Source organism: Pinus tabuliformis, chromosome 8, assembly GCF_031772625.1.
Source record: "Pinus tabuliformis cultivar Carrire ecotype Pingquan chromosome 8, CPIR1, whole genome shotgun sequence".
Classification (NCBI taxonomy): domain Eukaryota; kingdom Viridiplantae; phylum Streptophyta; class Pinopsida; order Pinales; family Pinaceae; genus Pinus; species Pinus tabuliformis.
The window spans coordinates 762,214,450-762,235,085 of NC_142294.1; positions in this window are offsets into that span (position 1 = coordinate 762,214,450).

Here is a 20,636-nt window from a genome sequence, read left to right on the forward strand (position 1 = left end):
TCAAAACCTGGAATACTGCAGTAATAAACAAAAGAAGCAAAAACATATTTCAATAAAAGTCCGCAACTTCACCAATCAAAATATGCATACATACGCAGTATTCACTTTCTTAACCTGCAGGTATTCGTGCCTCTGTTGTGTCGAACCTGCGGGTATCCACGCCTACGCTATGTCGAACCTGCGGGTACCCGCACCTCTGTTGTGTCGATCCTACGGAATACGTGCCTGCGCTGTGTCCAACCTGCGTATATCCACGCCTCCGCTGTGTCGAACCTACGGGTATCCGCACCTCTGCTGTGTCGAACCTGCAGGTATAGATAATTTAACCTTTTTCTTAATTAGACTTCAATTATACCCAGATTATCAGATTTATAGATCTGATCATGCGTCAAGGAGATCTCGACCCATCAATAGATATTAACCATCTTGTAATGCTCAGTTTCCTCCTTGATTCAGGTCCAGCTATAACTCACCAACCGATCACCAGTATTTCAAATCTTACTCTTCTCAAGATATTCAACACAACAGTTTGCCCCAGCCAAATGATCTCCTTTCCTTTTTATAGTCTAGGCCTTACTCAAACCATGGTCCAAAACCATTAGAGATCCAATACTAGGGACCCAATACCTAGGTTCAATACTTTAGATACAAAAACACGGACCAAAACCATAGGTTCAAAAATGTCGGACTAAATACCATGGACCAACAATAAGATTTCCCACGTGCGCACTTTTCCCTGCATGAAAGTGCGTGTATTGTACGTACGCACCTTTTGTTCTGTACACCTGCATATATGTACGCACCTTTTGTTTGGTGCACTTGCGTAGTTACGCGGCTTTGTGAAAAGGAACCTGCGGGTGTCTTATTTTCTACCATTCTGAGAGCCTGAACTGAGATCTGCTATTTGAGTGAGTTGCCATCAAGGACAACACTTATGTCATCAAGCCAAACCTGTATCATAATGCCAACAATCTCCCTCTTTGGACTTGATGGCAACTCAAAGTCTTTTTCTCCCCCTTTGACATCAAGGGCAAAGGGTTATGCTCCCCTTGAGTGCATGATGAAATCTCTGCTCTGTTGTGCTATCCAAGCTCCCCCTGACATATAGGCAAGATCTGCAAGAATATGTTCTACAAAAGAAATCTGACTTTATACATCATAACTGACCTTCCTATCACCAAAGACTCATACATATGACTCCCAACCAAGTGGGCATACATGATATAATAAGAATATTACATTATCCATCCCAGGCATAGTGGGGCAACCAAGATAGGCCATTACATGACCTTGACAAAAGAAATATAGAGACACAATATCAGCAGCATCTGTCAATCATTATTCAGATCAGTATCCATGCACTTGCTCCTCCTGAAATTAAAACAACTGAAGAATTGAACCAAGATCTTCTACGATAATGACAACAATGAATTATTAGAAGAATATGTGCTCCCCCTGAACCTGTGCCAGATGGTCTCTGACAGACCCATATCGGACTCTTCTCATCCTTGCTTTTCTTCAAGTCAACATATACATGACTGTACCCACATAAACCAGCGTATGTATGCGTATACCCCATATGAAACTCGTATACAACCAACAATCTCTGAAACAGACAAGATTCAACAGCAAGATGATGCATCAACTACCCCCAGCTTTTGTCTGAGGTATTCAAAGGTCTCCCTGGGCAGTGGTTTGGTGAGAATATCAGCAACTTGTTCCTTAGAGGGAACATACTCCAATTTGACCTTTTGTTCAAGCACTTGTTCTCGGAGAAAATGATACTTGATCGGTATGTGCTTAGTCTTTGAATGCATGACAGGATTCTTTGAAATACTGATTGCACTTGTATTATCACAAAAAATGGAGATAGGTGGAGTACAAGTGATTTGAAGATCTTGTAATGTTTGCATCATCCAAAGGAGTTGTGTGCAGCAAGATGCAGCAGCTACATATTCTGCTTCAGCTGTAGATAATGCAATAGAGCTTTGTTTCTTGCTGAACCAAGATACTAATCTAGGACCCATGAAGAATGCACCACCACTAGTGTTTTTCCTGTCATCCACGCTTCCTGCCCAATCTGCGTCTATGTATGCATGAAGTGTGAGATCTATACCTCTAGGATACCATAAGCCATAGTTTTGAGTTCCTTGAAGATACTTGAAAATTCTCTTCACTACCTGAAGATGAGTTTCCTTTGGATTTGCTTGAAACCTTCCAACTATTCCCACTGCATGCATAATGTCTGGTTGGGTACCTGTTAGATAGAGCAGACTACCAATCATGGATCTATAGGTTTCTTGATGTACTACTGTCGATTCATCATTTGCGTTGAGGCTACATCCTGTCACCATAGGGGTACATAATAGTTTTGAATCCTCCATCCCATATTTCTTCAAGATCTGCTTGAGATACTTGGTTTGTGATAGAAAAATGTCGTCTTTGTTTTGTTGGACTTGTAAATCAAGAAAATATGTGAGCTCACCAAGCACGGACATTTCAAACTCTTTCTACATCACCAAGGCAAAATTTTGACTCATGTCTTCTTCATTGCTACTAAAGATGATATCATCAACATACACAACAAGTATCAGCAACTTATTTTTGTCAATTTTTATATATAGATTGCTATCAGTTGATCCTTTTATAAAACCTTGTTGATGGAGGTACTTATCCAACCGATAATACCACACCCTTGGAGCCTGTTTAAGGCCATAGAGAGCCTTTTTGAGTCTGCATACAAGTTTTGGATCATTTCCAAGAATAAACCCATCTGGTTGTTTAATATATACTTCTTCATTCAAGTCTCCATTCAGAAAGGTAGATTTTACGTCCATCTGAAATACTTTGAACTTCTGAAAGCTAGAGAGAGCAAGGAACATTCTTATAGCCTCAAGTCTGGAAACTGGTGCAAAAGTTTCTTCAAATTTTATGCCTTCTAGTTGCGCATATCCTTTACAAACAAGTCTTGCCTTGTTTCTAACCACATCCCCATTTTCATTCAGCTTATTTTTGAAAATCCATTTTGTCCCTATGACATTCTTATGTTTTGGTCTAGGAACCAACTCCCAAGTGTTATTCTACTCGAGTTCTTCCTCCATGATCTTGACCCAGCATTCATCTTTGCAAGCCTCTCTTACATTCTGTGGTTCAGTGGAGGAGAGCAATGCTAGATAGCTTGAAGCTTCTGAAATGGTTCTTCTTGTTTGTACACCTGCCTCTTTCTGCCCCAAAATTTGAGATTCTGGATGATTCTTCTGAACGTATCTAGATGGAGTCTTTTCTTCTATCCTTATCTGTTCTTCTGGTGCCTCATGGGTTTCTTCTTCGTCATGAATCTGATTTGATGTCGACGGATAGTCTTCGCCATCTTCGAAATCTTCAGATTTTACCTGCCTAGGAGTGTTTCCTTCTTCATCAACCACTACATCAATACTTTCAACAATTTTACCAAGTCTTTTATTGTAACATTTGTAAGCTTTGTTGTGGGGAGAATAACCAAGTAGAATGCCTTCATCTGCTCTAGGTTCAAATTTGCCAAGATTTTCATCAGTCTTCTTGATGTAGCATTTTCTTCCAAAATTTTTGAAGTATTTTACTGTGGGAGTCTTACCATACCAAAGTTCATGAGGAGTCTGAGTGTTGTTTACCCAGACATTTGTCTTGTTGAGAATAGTAACTGCAGCAAATGCGGCTTCACCCCAAAAGGTTGCGGGAGTTCCAGATTCATCAAGCATAGCACGAGCCATTTGTTGAACCGTTCTATTCATCCTTTCCACTACTCCATTTTGCTGAGGAGTCCTAGCAGTAGATAATTCCCTTCTTATTCCATGTTCTTCACAAAAATCGAAAAATTCATTTGAGGTAAATTCTCCTCCTCGATCAGACCTGAGGCATTTGATTTTGTGATCTGATTCGTTCTCCACCAAGGCTTTGAATGATTTGAATTTTTCGAAAGCTTCATCTTTATGCTTCATAAGTCCTATCCAACACATCCTGGAAAAGTCGTCAACGAATAATATAAAATATTCTTCTCCTTGAGGTGATCTTTTCCTATATGGACCATACATCAGTATGGACAAGTTCAAGTGGCCTGCTAGCTGATCCTTCCTTCTCAGGGAAATTAGTTCTAGTTTGCTTACCAAATTGACATGATTTGCATATTGTATTGTCTGGAATTCTGATGTCAGGTAGATCACGAACTGCCTGATATTTGCATGCTTTCCTTATCTGTGAGAAGCTTAGATGCCCCAGTCTTCTGTGCCATAGCCAGTGTTCATCATTCTTGCTTAAATAGCATTGTTGTTGTCCTCCCTTGAGTACGTATAAGTTATTTGGAGTTCTTATGCCTTTGATCATTGTTTTTCCTGTATCAAGCTCATGAACAATACATCCATTTGATCAAAATATTACCTCAGTTCCTTGATCACACATCTGACTGACACTCAATAGATTATGCTTTAAGCCATCAACATACATAACATTTCCAGCCTTGACGTTTTCTTTCAAACGAAAAGAGCCTTTACCTTTTATGAATGCAGGGGTGTCATTTCCAAATGAGACCTTCTTTTCCTTTTCTAAGGCACTATATGACTGAAGTTTTTCTTTATCACCTATCATATGTTTTGAGCATCCACTGTCGATGTAGCATTGATTTTCCTATCCTTCCGCATATAAGGCTATCCCACATCTTTCTGGTTGCGTTTCTTTCTTTTTCCATGTTTTGAAACTCAATGAAGCTTGCTCCTTCTGAGTTGTTTGCCAAAACCTGCTCCTACATTCAGAATCTTCATGACCGAAGTTGTTACAGATAGAACATTCTATTTTATTTTCAAGAGAAAAGAAGTTATTGTAGGTTCTTTTCATGATTCCTGTCATACTCCTTTGTTTTTGAGCTTCCCTAGTCATGATGGTCTTGTAGGCAACACATTGAGCTGCTTTGTGACCAAAGTTATGACAAGAGAAACATTGGCCATTGAAGAAGCTCCTGCGATTATCAAATCTTCCAACCAAGTGATTGTAGTTTCTATCCATTCTTGAGGCAAATTGAGAATGATTTACCTGTGGTTGGTTGTAGCTTTTGTTCATCCTTGAAGTAGATTGCCCCCGATTTACCTGGTAGTCTTTGTTCATTCTTGAGGTAAATTGTCCCTGACTTACGTGGTGATCAGCATTATGCTTTTGTTGAGGATTGTTAACCCATTCACTTCTCCTTGCAGCTTCAAGATAACTTTTGGAGGTGGATGGCTTCTGCGCTTGCTTCTAAGCTTGGGATGCTTCTTTGGAATATCCGAGACCTATCTTGATTAAAGAAGAACGCTGCACTTTGATAATCTCAACTAGAGTTTCAGATCCTTTAGCAAATCTGAGATTAAGGGCTTTTGTTTTCTCAATTTCTTTTCTAAGACCCACAATTTCACATTCTAACTCTTCATTGTGTTTATCTTTTTCAGCAAGTTTGAATGTTAGAGTATCTATAATCATATTCTTTTCCTCTAACCAAACTTTAAGTTTAGAAATTTCTTCATAAAGACCTTCTTCATTTATAGCATCCAAGAAATCATCATCTTCAAAAGCCATCAAAAGTCTATCATCATTACCTTGTTCATCTTCATCACTATTTGACAATCCATCACTGTCTTCATGCGTGTAATAGCTCTTCTTATTTACATTCTGTTTTCTGTTCCATCTAACAGGTTCCTTACCTTTGTCTAGTTTATCTTTGTGAGGACATTTTGCAACATAATGACCGACTCTTCCACAAGCAAAGCATTTGAAAGGCAGCTTACCTCTGAATCTTCCAGTTCCCCGTTGAAGGTTCTTGACAAAATTTGATTCTTCCTCTTCTTCTGACATATGTCCTGACTCATAGTAATCTCCTTTTCCTGAAGCCTTGAATGCAGCTTCTCTCCTGTCTGATGGTCCTCCTTTTCTCATTTTGTAAGCAGTTAGAATTCCGTGCAGCTGTGACATGGTAAGGCTCTGTAGATTCTGCTTTTCTTCTATGGCAGAAACTTTTGAATCAAACTTAGGAGACAAAGATCTTAGAACCTTTTCAACCAAAACAACTTCTTTTATTTCTTCACCCAAGTTTTTCATACAATTTACGATCTCATCTATACGTAGGAAATAGCTAGCCACACTTTCATCATTATGCATTCTGAGACTTTCATATTGAATTCTAAGAGTTTGTAATTTTGCTCGTTTTACCTGTTCATCTCCTTCATAGCTCAGAACGATCTTGTCCCATATTTCTTTTGCGCTTTTGAGCTACATAACCTTGACAAATTCTGATTGAGATAGACTTCCTAATAGAGTATTGACAACTTTTGCATTTGTTTCATACTACTTCTTACTAGCTGCATCTGTAGGAGTTGCTGATGGAAATGTGTATCATGTTTCCACAATATTCCAAACTTTTGTACCAAGAGATTGAAGATAGGCAGTGATTCTTACCTTCCAAGAGACGAATTTGCTCCCATCAAAAATAGGTGGCCTGATAGATGCTTCTTTTTCGTAGTTTCTCGTGATGATAGATCTTCCTTCAAGCGATCAAGCTTCTTTTGAAGGACCTGCTCTGATACCAATTGTTGAAAATAATACTGAGGGGAGGTGAATCAGTATTATCAAATTCTTTTTCAATTTATACAAAGATTTGCAGATCTGACTAATGAAACTTGTGTATACCTTCCAGACTTATAATTTAATTTATTCTTTAGATGTTTATCATGAATCTGTGTGTCAGAACCATATAACAGTAAGCAGGAACAGAAAAGTAGAGCAGATAGTCACACAAAATAACACAATATATAAGGTGGAAACCCAATGTGGGTGAAAACCACCTGCTGCAATATGTCTCTATTTTCTTTCAATTAGAAACCTCTATTTACAATGATTCTGTACTGGTGCAGCCTTATACCAGTACGCAGGCTTCAACCTGCAGAAGGCTACAACCTTCTCTCGTTCTCCAAACTCTCCTGGAAGGGAGATACAACCCCCTTAGCTCTTGTACTAGCTGAGGTACTAGTACGTAGGTGCTGACCTATAGAAGGCTTCAACCTTCTCTTTTCTTCTAGGGACCATGTTTCATAAATTTTCAGACTGGATCCATGAATATCAATCAAATAGATCTACAATCAACCAAATTCCTTGTGCAAATACTGAATCGATAACTTCTCAAAACACAGTACTAGTAACCAGACACCAATTCAGAACCCGAAATACTGCAGCAATAAACAAAAGCAGCTAAAACATATTTCAAGAAAAGTTTGCAACTTCACCAATAGAAATATGCGTACATACGCAGTATTCACTTCCTTAACTTGCGGGTATTCGTGCCTCCGTTGTGTCGAACCTGCGGGTATCCACGCCTGCGTTGTGTCGAACTTGCGGGTATCCGCACCTCTACTGTGTCGATCCTACGGAATACACGCCTGCGTTGTGTCCAACCCGCGTATATCCGCACCTCCGCTGTGTCGAACCTGCGGGTATCCACACCTCTGTTGTGTCGGACCTGCGGGTATAGGTAATTTAACCTTTTTCTTAATCAAACTTCAATTATACCTAGATTATCAGATTTATAGATCTGATCATGCGTCAAGGAGATCTCGACCCATCAGTAGATCTTAACCATATTGTAATGCTCAGTTTCCTCCTTAATTCAGGTCCAGCTATAACTCACCAACCGATCACCAGTATTTTAGATCTTGCTCTTCTCAAAATATTCAACACAACAGTCTGCCCCAGCCAAATGATCTCCTTTCCTTTTTATAGTCTAGGCCTTACTCAAACCATGGTCCAAAACCATTTGAGATCCAATACTAGGGACCCAATTCCTGGGTTCAATACTTTAGATACAAAACCACGGACCAAAACCATAGGTTCAAAAATGTCGGACTAAATACCATGGACCAACCATAAGATTTCCCACGTGCGCGCTTTTCCCTGCATGAAAGTGCGTGTACTGTACGTACGCACCTTTTGTTCTGCACACCTGCGTATATGTACACACCTTTTGTTCGGTGCACCTGTGTAGGTACGCGGATTTGTGAAAAGGAACCTGCGAGTGTCTTATTTTCTACCATTCTGAGAGCCTGAACTGAGATCTGCTATTTGAGTGAGTTGCCATCAAGGACAACACTTATGTCATTGAGCCAAACTTGTGCCAAACTTGTATCATAATGCCAACAACTTGGTTAGATGTGGGAGGAGGGTGGTCACAAGAAAAATAAAGAGTTATTGTGTTTATTTACTTGATCATAGGGCCTATATCTATTGAATAAAAATTCAAAATTGTACTTGGTAAAAATTTCTAATTAGTAAACAAGACTGGTGGCCATTAAAATGCAAAGTAGCTCCATTTCAAACCCATAAACAATGAAAATAGCATAGGAAACATATAAATTCACACATAAGAACACAAAAGGCAAAGCCATCATTCAATTTGTTTCTGCGAAGTTCATTATTATTATAAATGGGTAGGTTACAAGCTCTCTAGTTCATCCTTACACTTCTCATTGAAGCCTAGGAAAAATTTCTCTTCATTCTCTATCAAAGAACCCATCTTCCTTTTTGAGGAAATAACATATAAGAGGATGGACTAGTGGACACCATACCTTTGAATTTCACCAAAGCTTGTTTTTCTACCTTTCCCTTTTTTACATATACAATAGGGAAGAGGTCTCATGTTGTTGGTTTTTTACAGTGTATGATATTTTTTTTAACAATAATATTGTTCATTGACTTGACATCTCAAGTTCTTGCCTTATAATTTAATTAAATGTAGGGGTGGATATCAATCATAATGGTATAGGTCCCTTCACACCATCAACTTGATCTCCTTCCCAATTGGCATGCGTTATTAGCGTTGATCATTATAGAGTCTATGTTGGTAGTCAACTATTCTTATGTGGATCCAATTCAAATCCTATCTCCCCTTTATACCAAGATAACACTAATCTTAAATGAAATGTATGGCCACCTAAAGGATTAACACATGCATGATATATAATACAATCATTCTATGTAACATCAATTAGATCAACCAACTATTATCAAAAAAACTAACACTAATTTCCACAAGAGTTAACAAGAAAAATAAATCGCAATAACTAAATTAGAATATCACACAACATTTATAAAGATAAATGATCATAAAACATAAATACACATATATTTATCTACGCAATGGTAGTTGGGTGCCTATAGAGTGGGCCTTGACCCCCTAGGACCAAACTTCGTATTCAATGAATAAAAAACAAGCTACAACACTCTTCAAATTAGTAGAACACAATCGTATTTTGAATCAGTGGGAAAATACATATAAAACTTAGTATCAAGAATATCCTTTGCTCAAAATATATTCTCTTCTCTGTTTGAGACATTCTTGTTACATTGCATATATATTGAACAAGTGTAGCTAGAAACAACATATTAGGAATAGAAAAATAATAGCTTGAATTGTAGTTAAATCATATGGGAAAGCACCCCTACCTCTAAATCATGTTGGAAACTAGAGAGAAGCTCTAATTTTCTTCCAAACTACCCTAGGTTACTACTCAATCCCACTTGCACTCCTGGAAGGTGCAAATCGGGAATAAAATGACCTAAAAATGATGCTTAAGATACCTAGATATGGTCCAAGGGATTGGGTCTTGTCCAAGTTTAGTTGAAGATATTCTTGGAGGTGGTTCAAGGCTTTGCATTTCATGTGCTTCCTCATTAATTTATTTCCAATCCATGACAATGTAGAGTATCCATTTATTCAATCCATTTAAGATGTTATATAATTCACATCTTAAACACAACGTTAGGAAATCCAAAATATATAATACAGGTAACACACCAATATGCTCTCAAATCACTATTATGAATAAAAGATACTTAAAGAACAATCCAAATCAGTTAACAGGTCAATTATTAATTAATTAACCATTTTATACTCGTTAAGGACATTATTAAAGAGAAAATTGGAGATTTGTTGGGTTAGAATTATATCATATGGGATGCCCTTCAATGGGAAGATGAGTTATTCATGTGGAAAAATAGTTAGTCAAGTGTTGAGAACAACACTTGTTTAAAGGGGAGGCACATGTTAAGCCCTATACAAGCCCCATGTTGATCCTAAAACCCCTTATTAACCCCTAGATATTGAGTTATTACATTTCTACTATTATTTCTTATGTAGGCCAAAACCTTTCGTTGTGCCCTTTCATTATAATGGTACTCTTTGTCTCTTATCTGTATACCAAGGAGACCAAGGCTTAGAATCATCGTATCTTGTATTATATTGTATTCATTGTAAAAGGAGGTTCCACCCTTGAATTAGATTGCATTCATTGATTTCTTATCTTTTTTTAGGTGCAAACAACATAACATGTGTGTGTGGGTTTATCTTTGGATGTTGGGAGGAATGATTGATCTCCTCCCCACATATGATCAATTCTGACAAGTTACATGATGAGCACATATTGAGTATATTGTTGAAATGGCTTAGAGACTTATTATTGAATGTATTTTCCCTGAAGAATATCTTACCAATGCTTATAAGTTGGTGGATAGGGTGGCCTATTATCTAGGAAAAAGAATACATATATGTGTGTGTGCGTGCACGTGTATGTTTTTGTTTGCGTGTATACACACAAATATAAATATATCTATACACACACGTAGAAACACATACATGCATACATAGATACATAGATATGCATCTTTTTATAGGTAATAGATCAACCCACCTATACATCAACATTATCTCAACTATACATTTTTTTAAATGGCACATCACATCCAATACACAAAATGACACATATAGGTCACTTGTTAGCCACTGTCACCCTCACCACAATCAGTTATAGCCCAAAAGTCAATATTTCTCTTCTTACTAAAAAAAGGACCTCGAGTTTGATTATGTATGAGAGTGGTTCATCTCTTTGGAGACTACACAAAGAAACAATATTCTCATAAGGATTTTTCCATGATGAATTTCCACACTTACAAAAAGATAAGTTTTATAATTAGAGCCAAGAAAATTCACATTTATGATACTATCAGCCACAAGGGTGTTACCCTCCTCCATGTCCCTAATATCTCTAATTTGTCATTGTTAAGCCCTAGACAAGACCCATTTTAACCATAAAACCTCTTACTAAACCCTAGTTAGTGACTTATTACATTTCCATTGTTATATTTTTATGTAGGCAATAACCTTTCATTATACCCTTTCATTATAATGGTTCTCTTTGTCCCCTACCTATATACCAAGGAAACCTATTTTGAGGATCATCATATGTTTTCATGTATAGTATTCATTGTAAAATGAGGTTCCACTCTCAAATATGATTGTATTAAATGACTTCTTATGATTTTTAGGTACAAAGTTAATAATTTGTGTGTGTGTGTGTTAATTTGATTTATCTTTGGTGGTTGGGAGGAGTGATTATTATCCTCCCCACCTAGGTTCAATTTCTGTAAGTGACATGAAGAGAATATTTATTATATTACCACCTTGTTTGTGAAAGGAATTGAGCCTTGAAGAATATATATTTATTCAAAATTGTCTCAAATATACATTTTCTAGAAAATGGCACAATGTAACCAATATAGAAAACAAAACTTATTGGTCACTAGTTTACTATTTCCACCTTCACCACTATCATTTGCATCCCAAGCATTAATCCCAAGTTTTCATGAATTGGAAATGAAAAGGATCAATGAAAAAATTGCATGGCCTTCTTTTCTCTTTGTGATTGGTTCATCTCTCCAAACATTTCACTAAGAAACAACATCCTCATAAGATTTTTTCCACAACGAATTGCCATACTTAGCAAGTGATAAGTTTTATAATTCAATCCACGCAAACTCATTGTAGATGATAATATCAATCATGAGGGTGTTTCCCTACTATGCGACCCTAATCTCTTTGATGTACCACCTTGCAAAAATTGCAAGAATCAAAGGATGGAATTTAAATAAAAATGGTTAATGTAAATTTCATTCATGATACATAAAAATATTAACAAATGATCTCAACGTGAATGCTTATGCAATGATGGAGATTCATCAGCCAATGCAACATTTGGCTGCACAACTGACTCATAGGTAACATTTATTGTCGCATGCATTGTATTACGATCATGTGATGATGATTGAGGGGTGCATGGGGACTAGGTGGAGAAAGAAAGGTAGATGAAACAATTGCAACTACAACAACGATGACTCTTTGATAGTGTACAAATATAGCCAATGCAGATGGATGGGATGGAAAAGGTGGTGGGGTGGGCAGTGATAAAACCTCATGGATTGTATGAAGGATTTAAATACCTTAAGTGGGGAAGTGGGATGCCAAGATTTGCAGCAAGGTGGCTAAAGGCGGAACATGTCCTATAACTCAAGATAAATGTTTTGTGGTTATTGGGTGGTGGCAAAGGGTGTGAGGGTGATATCGTGAACCTATAATGCAATGTTCCAATGTGCATACACATTTATAATATTTTATATAGTTAACCAAAATAAAGTAGCAAAAATCACATTTAAGCAAGAATTACTTTGACACATAATACATGGGAAGGTGGTGATATGTCCATCATAATTGGACATGTGATGCAAGAGCATCATTGTAATTTATATTTTCCTAAATCTATAATATTTATGGAGGTTTTTACAATTTCTACGAAGAGATAGGTTGGTTTCTCTCATATGCATGTATTGTAACAAAAAATGATTATTTTAGTATGTAGTTAGAGGAATTGAGTTAATTTGGGGATAAATAGGATATTTGTTATATTTTCTCTAAATTCGGAGGATACAAATCAATCATCATAAGAGTTGAGTCGATTCCTTATATATTTATATAAATAAACCCTTTTTAGACTAAAAATGTTGATAAGTGGAAGGAGAAGGAGAAAGTGGAGATTGAGTGTCTCTGCAGACGAGATGTTTTTCAGAGAGAGGTATATGTTTACAGACTCCTTTTTTGTGTGTAAAATCTCCTTTCCAATTCAATTTATAGATTATTACTATACAAACAGTTAGTGTTAGTATTTTCATACTGCCATCAGTGATCAAAAATCCTCTTTTCATATCATATTAGGGTCCCATTCTAGATTTTTTTTCATTCCACTAGGTCATCATGCAAAAATTTGGTCACTGAAGGTTGAATTAGGGTTTCCTTTACTCCTTTTAGAAATTTCACCCTTGCTGGCTCATTTCACTTTTGCTAAAGTATACCATTAGTCGTGACTTGTCTTCATCATGACAATCATGTCATCAAAGGTCAATCTAGTCAAGGTTTTCATTAGGTCATTAGGGTTTTCATGGTTCAATAAAATTCCACTCTATTGCATAAAGCCAACAAGTGTCAAAATGATCAGTAACCTCTCTTCACCATCTCAATATGATTTGTAAAGAGAAATTCTTATTTCATCATGTAATTTTGAGTTCAAATGTAATATTTTTAATTTCCATTTTGTAATTTTATGTCATTTAAATGTAATAAGTACAAGGTTCCCAAGTTGTTAACTCAGTGTTCCAAAGATTCCAGACCATCAAAAGATCAATTTGTCAAAGGAAATATTCAAGTGAAAGGGCAAAGTTTCAAAAAGTTTAGTGAATGTCAAAGGGACTTGTCTTTTCCCAAGGGTGCCTAAATCATCATTTTCCACAAGCACTAAACCCTAATTTCCTCTCCCATTGAGCTAGGGTTTGCTATGGAATCAGAGACATTTGAGTGGAGGAGGCATAAGGGAGGTCATTTAAGCAAGTATGAGTCCATTCCAACTCATACACATCATGTCTCCATCATTTTTCAAGAAGTCATTCCAAGGGAAAAATCATTTACCACACATAGGGCCAGTTTTTATTCAAACTATGTTTCTGACTAAACAGAGATGAATTTGACAAAAGTGAGAGATTTTTTTGTCCATAATAGGCCAAGGATGAAAAAAATCATTCATTTTTTACACAAGTGTCATGGTTTTGGAGAAATGACAAAAATACAATTTCTACAAGAGGTTTTCCGCATTTCTAGAGTGACCTTGGGAAAATCAATTTTTCTCCTAGCTGGAGTGTCCAAATGACTTTTGTGATGAGTCAAATGATAACTAGACATAAATATGTTTCCAATGAGTTATCATGAGCTCAATTTGGAGTTGAGGAAGACCTCCAAAAATTTCCTCCAAGTGCACACTTCATTTTTGCATCCTCATTCTGCACTTTTTGACCAAGTCTTGGGAGAATTGATTTTTGAGGGGCTATACGTGATTATTTTCAGTGCTTGATAGGTCCATTTTTTAGCCAAGAGAGATATATTTCCAACGATCTATCATGAGCTCAATTTGGACTCCGGAAAGGCACTCAAAAGTTGGCATTAAGATGGTGTTGTGCGTCTGGAAAGTAGAGGGCACGTTTCAATGTTACGTTGTGCGTTTGTGTTGTGCACTGTGCATTTATGTTGTGTATTGCGTGTTTGACCAAATTTCTCATCAGCCTCCAAAAAAATTGCCATTGCTCCAAAAAATTCAAGATTGGTTGTCCCCATCCTCCAGCAATTAAGTAATGCTCAGATACACCCTCCTAGCATTCCTCAAATCATTTTGTGGTGTTTTACATGTCATTGTAAAATTTAATGTTTTCCTTGATAGAAACCCTAGTATCACAATCAAATCCTAATTACACCTCCAATTTCACTCCCTAGTACTTCTATTCCCTTCCCATATCACTATTAAACCCTCTCCCAAAACCCTCTAACCTGTAATATAATTCCCTATCCTAAATCCCATCACATTCTCACTCCCTGTCACTTCCCTTAAACCATAAACCCCTTCCCTCATCTCCTTGAATTTCCTCATACCATTCCTAACTCCCTATAACTATATTCCACTCCCAATTCATCTCCCTAGGGTTTTAGACACTAAGAAACCATGGCAGAAGAAGAGAACATAAATTATAGTGAGGAGGAAGATAGATTGGAGGAGGAAGATAGACAACAGAGAATGGCATACAAAGGAGGATGGCAAAACACTATGCCAAGAGAAACAAGATTGCAAGGTCAAAACTAAAGAAATTCCAATGCAAAAATTGAAGCCCTAAACAAGCAATAAGAGGAGGGAAGATTTGACATCCTTGGTGAAGCCTCACTCCATGCACAAACCACATGATCAGCAATCATTTCACCAATTTTGAGAAGTTTTGGGGTAATTTTGAAGTTTTTGTGCTTTTCAAGTAATTATACATAGTTTTTTATAGCTAGAATGCCAAGGGCGTTGTGCTTTTGTTTGGGTCACTTTTTGGACAAAAGAAGACCACCATTAGATTCAGAGCAGGGAAGACATGCAGGAAAACAACTTTACAAGCCTTGTTTTGCACAATTGGCAGGTGAAAAGGTGAAAAAACACCTAAAAAATCAATGTTTTGCCTCCTTTTTCACCTTGACACTGTGCGTTTGACCAGTCTTGGGAGAATCCATTTTTGGATAGTCAAATCAAGTCCATTTTGCAAAATAAAGGTATATCTAGAAACTAGATAGGATAAGCTTTCCAACGAGCTATCTTGGGCTCAATTTGGACACTAGGAAGGTAGGAAAAAGTGGGTCTGAAGATGGAACTGCACGTTTGACACTGGCGCTGCGCGTTTGACCAATTGCCTAATTTTTCACTGCTTTTTCTCCATATTTTATTTTCCTCTTGGGAAAAACTTTTTACTGTTGCAATTGATCACATAAATATAATTATGGTATTTTTACTATACATTAGGTAAATAGGCTCTATGAGGTGTAATGAATCAGTTCATTGTAATTAGGGATGAGTCACTTTGACCGCCCCACACTCTAGCTATCAGTTCAAATTTTGGTGGAACTGCTCCTTCTCTCATGGATTCAACCCTTGAGGTTGGGAGGAGTTTTTTTTGAGGTCTATATCTTCCCTTTCTTCACTTTTTTGAGAGGTTGGACTCATTTGGATGTTGTAAGGAGTGATCAGAGACACTATTGTATCAGATTTTGGCTAGTATTAATAGATAAGTTGCAAATATTACCTTGGGATACTTGTGGTATAAATATTTGACATTGTTTCTTCTATTGTCTCATATGTTTGAATGTGTTGTTTATTCCAGCAATTGTTTCTTCTATTGTCTCATATGTTTGAATGTGTTGTTTATTCCAGCAATCATTTCATGTCTATTTTGTGATAGTTTTCAAGTTGATGAACAGAATTCATGAGTTTCCATGCTCTGTTTTGGGGAAACATTCACAGTTTGTAATCATTTCTTCAGTTTAGGAAGAATTCATGTGTTTCATGCTCTTCTTAGCTCCTCATCAGTCTTAAACCATCTCACCAAATCACCTTAAAGTGTTAGGTTTTCTACCTACCTTGCCCCTTTGAATGTCTGCAATCATATCTCCTTTGCCCTGACCTAGTTTCTTTGACCTAATCCTCATCCAGCAACCCAACATCAAATCAAAACAACCTGTGCACTTTATACCTAGCCTAAAACCCTAATCCCTCTAGCCATCGTAGCTGTGATCCTCTAGAGAGAGCCCTCTCCGGCCTGGTAGGGCTAGCTACCAAGTCAAAAGATTGGTCTGTGGTTACCTCAGTTGGACTCTTCCTCAACCTTGAAGATCCAGGGGAGTGATAACACAAACAATGTGTACTATCTATCTGTGGATTTTGCATGAATTTCCTTCAAATTTCATTGAATTTTGAGTGAAGTTGCAAGTGGATGAGTCAAGGGGAGATTGATTGGGAAAATATGAGAAGGAGGTCAAAGGTTGTGTAGACGTGAAATTTCGTATATTTTTTCATTCCATCATTGGTTGATATATATTAGATTCATGCATGATCAAAAGTTAATCAAAATCATTAATCATCTTGAAATCATCATCTATCTAGCCTTGAGGACTAGTCAAACATTCACATTTGTAACTTTTCATTAGGCACATTTTTTAGATTTTCCAAATTTGTACTATTTGGATTGTAGTCCCCACATTTTTGTCTCATCGGAAGTGATGATAATTGTGATATGGTAGTTGATTTGAATTGGTGATGTCGTCGTGACATGGGTTGTGATGTGTTCCTGGTGATGTGGCATCTATATCCATATTTTCAAGAAAGTTGATTAATTCAAGAGTTATGGATTTTCATTAGTCTTAGATCAAGTGTTCCAGTGAAAAGTTCCATATCTAGAGGTTTGCAAAGGAATCTAGATCCAGATATTCATACTTTTCTAAAATCACATTTTTAAGAAGTCTCAAACTTCCAACCATATGGATCCAAATAAATTATGAACTTTTGAATTCCTAAGATTAGTTCCACCTCTAGGTTTTTCCCAGGGTTTAATAAAGTGGAAATCCCCAAATTTTCCTTATTAGCCTCAGATAATGTTTTCTTCTTTCTTTCTTTCTTTCTTTCTTTCTTTCTTTCTAGGCTTAAAAAATAAATATTTTCACTTCCATACCCCATTCTCTCGCTTTTAGATTAGTTTTCTGACATACAAACTTTTTAACATTCTAACATCTGAATCTAGACTTTTGCTAATCCAAATATTAAAATTTATGGACTTTGGATCCTCTTGACATCTAGGGTTTTTCAAAAAATGGGAAGAAATAATAAGGGATGGAAAAGGAAAAAGTTTGGAATTATTGTTGTTTACTTTAAGGATCCAACCATTTAGAGTCTATTTATTTACAAGAAAAGGATATTAAGAAAGGAAAAAGTGTAGAACAAATAAATTTCATTATTAAATGAACTTGCAAGTTACATGGAGAAAAAATCTAAATGACAAGGGATTTTTATTGGAATCAATTTGGATTAGGTCATTGTCAATTTTGGTATCAGAGCAAAATAAGAAATAGATATATTACCCCAACAGAAATGTTAAAAAGAAGTGGATAAATGGAATTCGGAGCTAGATGAAGAGGAGTAGGTCAACAATGAAGACCAATTGCTAATGTAGTGCTACTTGTAGAAATGAAAAATATTTGAGTATGAATGTAAGTCATGGAGATTGCATAGAGAAGAGGTATTGATATTGGAGATGTCAATGATGAAGAGAGAGAACCTCAGGTGGAGGAGGAAACTAAAGAAGTAGAGTTTGAAGAAGAAAATGTTGAAGAAAGACAGATCAAAGAATTCACTGGAGCAAGTTCTAGAGCAATGATGGAAATGTCAATGCATGAAGGTAGTTTGAATGTTGAAGATTTGGATGATTGGATTAACACTTTATACACTCATCTTGATTATGAGAACATGGACTATGATAAGAAGGTGAAGTTTGTTGTGACCCAACTAAAAGGCCATCCATTGCTCTAGTGGGAAGGAGTGCAAACAAAGCAAAAAAATAAATGCAAAGCCAAGATAAAAAGCTAGGAAAAAATAGTAGTAAAATTGAAAAGTATGTTTATGTCTAAGAACTACCAACTTAATCTTTTTGAACATATAAGAAATATTAAATAGAATTTTATTTTAGTTAAATAATACATAGAGGAATTCTATAAGATAAATATTAGAGCTAGACATACAAAAGAAGATCCAAAGAGGGTATCCATGTATTAATGGGTTAGGATATGATATTCTAGATGATATTAGTATTTTCCTCCAAGGATAGTTGAAGAAGCATATCGAGTGGCTCCTTAGATAGAAGAGAAATTGTATATGAAGCAAAGCCAATGAGGAAGAGGTTGAAGTTCAAACAGAGGTAGAGGAAAACATAGGAATATAGGAAGAATCCAAGCTAAGAAGGAAGGAGTAAGTAGTTCATGGTAACAAAGACCTTACCAAAGAGGTAATGATTTTAAGAGTAGAAGACCTTACCAAAGATATATAGGTAGAAGTTATGAAATAAGATGTTACAAATGTAATAATATTGGTCATAGATCATATGAGGGTCCAGAGAATACTACAACGGGTTAAGGGAGTGCACACATTTCTCAAGTAAATGAAGAAAGTTTGAATCACCTTCACATGAATATACACTAGAAATTTAAGAATCCTTGCTTAATAATATTATTTTACTTAATCCAAATATGGAGATCAAGGAGCCTACACAGAGGAAAACATTATTCAGAACCATGCGTGAACAAAAGGTAAATGTTGCAAAGTTGTAATTCATAATGGAAATACTAATAATTTGGTGTCTACATAGATGGTTGAAAAGTTAGGCTTGAAGAAGAATTGCATCCTACTTAGAATATTGGTTGCAGAAAGGAGATAAAGTGTTAGTGAAAAAGAAATTCTAGGTGGACTTTTATATTGGGGGCTACAAGGACTAGGTAATTTGTGATGTGATACCTATAAACATTTTTCATTATCTCTTAGAGAGACCTTGGAAGTATGACACAAGAGCTACCCATGATGGAAGAATAAATACCTATACTTTTGGAAACGATGGGAAGAAGCACACCCTTATACCATTGAAGGATGAAGGTACAACAAATGAAGTCACTCTTAAGGTATTGTTGGTTAATGGTAAAGAGTTTCTACATCAATCAAAAATTAGAGAGGTAAATTTTTGCCTTTATTAGCAAGCCAAATATAGTTATTACTAGTACAAGATTAATGTATTTTCCTAAAGAAATTCAATATTTGTTGGATGAATTTTTTGACATTGTTGTGGATGATTTTCCTAATGAGTTTCCTCCAATAAGAAGTATTGGTTAACACAAAGATTTGATTCTAGGAGCTAATTTTCCCAATAAACTAGCATACATAATTATTCGAGTAGAGAATGAGGAAATTAAGAATCAATAGAATATTTGTTGAATAAGGTGTTGATCAAAGAAATTTCGAGTTATTCCCACAATGTTGAGTCAAAGGAAATATGGAGGGTGGAGAATGTGTATACACTCCAAAGCTATAAACAAGATCAATATCAAGTATAGATTTCCCTTACCTGGAATAAATGATTTGATGGATTGCTTTAGGGAGCTAAGTATATCTCTAAAATAGATTTGGAAACTATATGGATTCGAATATTGGTCTCTCAAAAAAATTGTGATTGGAAAGAGAATCAATTTGCTACAAGATCATTGTATTTCTATAATAATGGAAATATCCCATTTATGTAAATACTCAGCCACTACTAAACTCTATCCAATTGGATTTACATTAACATTTCCCCCGTGTTTACTGAAACTACATTGTTACAATGAGAGAAAAGGCCTAAATATTGACACTAATTCTAACAACATTTTAGCATTGTGGTGAAATTTAATTATATACTCAACACTCACCAAAATGCATAATTGCATAAGATATTTTACCATTTAAACAATTCATAATTGTAACCCATACTTGCCCATAATTTACATAATACATAAAATATTTGCCTTTGCCAAATTTGTATTTATTGGAAGCCAATTATGTAGGAGAAATTTTCCAACGATGATAGTTATCAAATGTGGATACCACCCCTGATCCAAGGTTTTAAACAAGGATAAATGAGCTTATAAAAACTAGCTCAAATCCAGCCTAGTAATAATGTCATAAGACTCTAGACAAAAGAATACTTATCATTCAAGCTCCTCTATTAATTTTTTTGTGTGCATTTACTTTTAGGAACTCCCAAGTTGCTCAACCTTCATTTCCCAAGTTAATATTCTAGCAAAAATTACTTTAGTGTTGATATATTTTTGGAAGACCTTA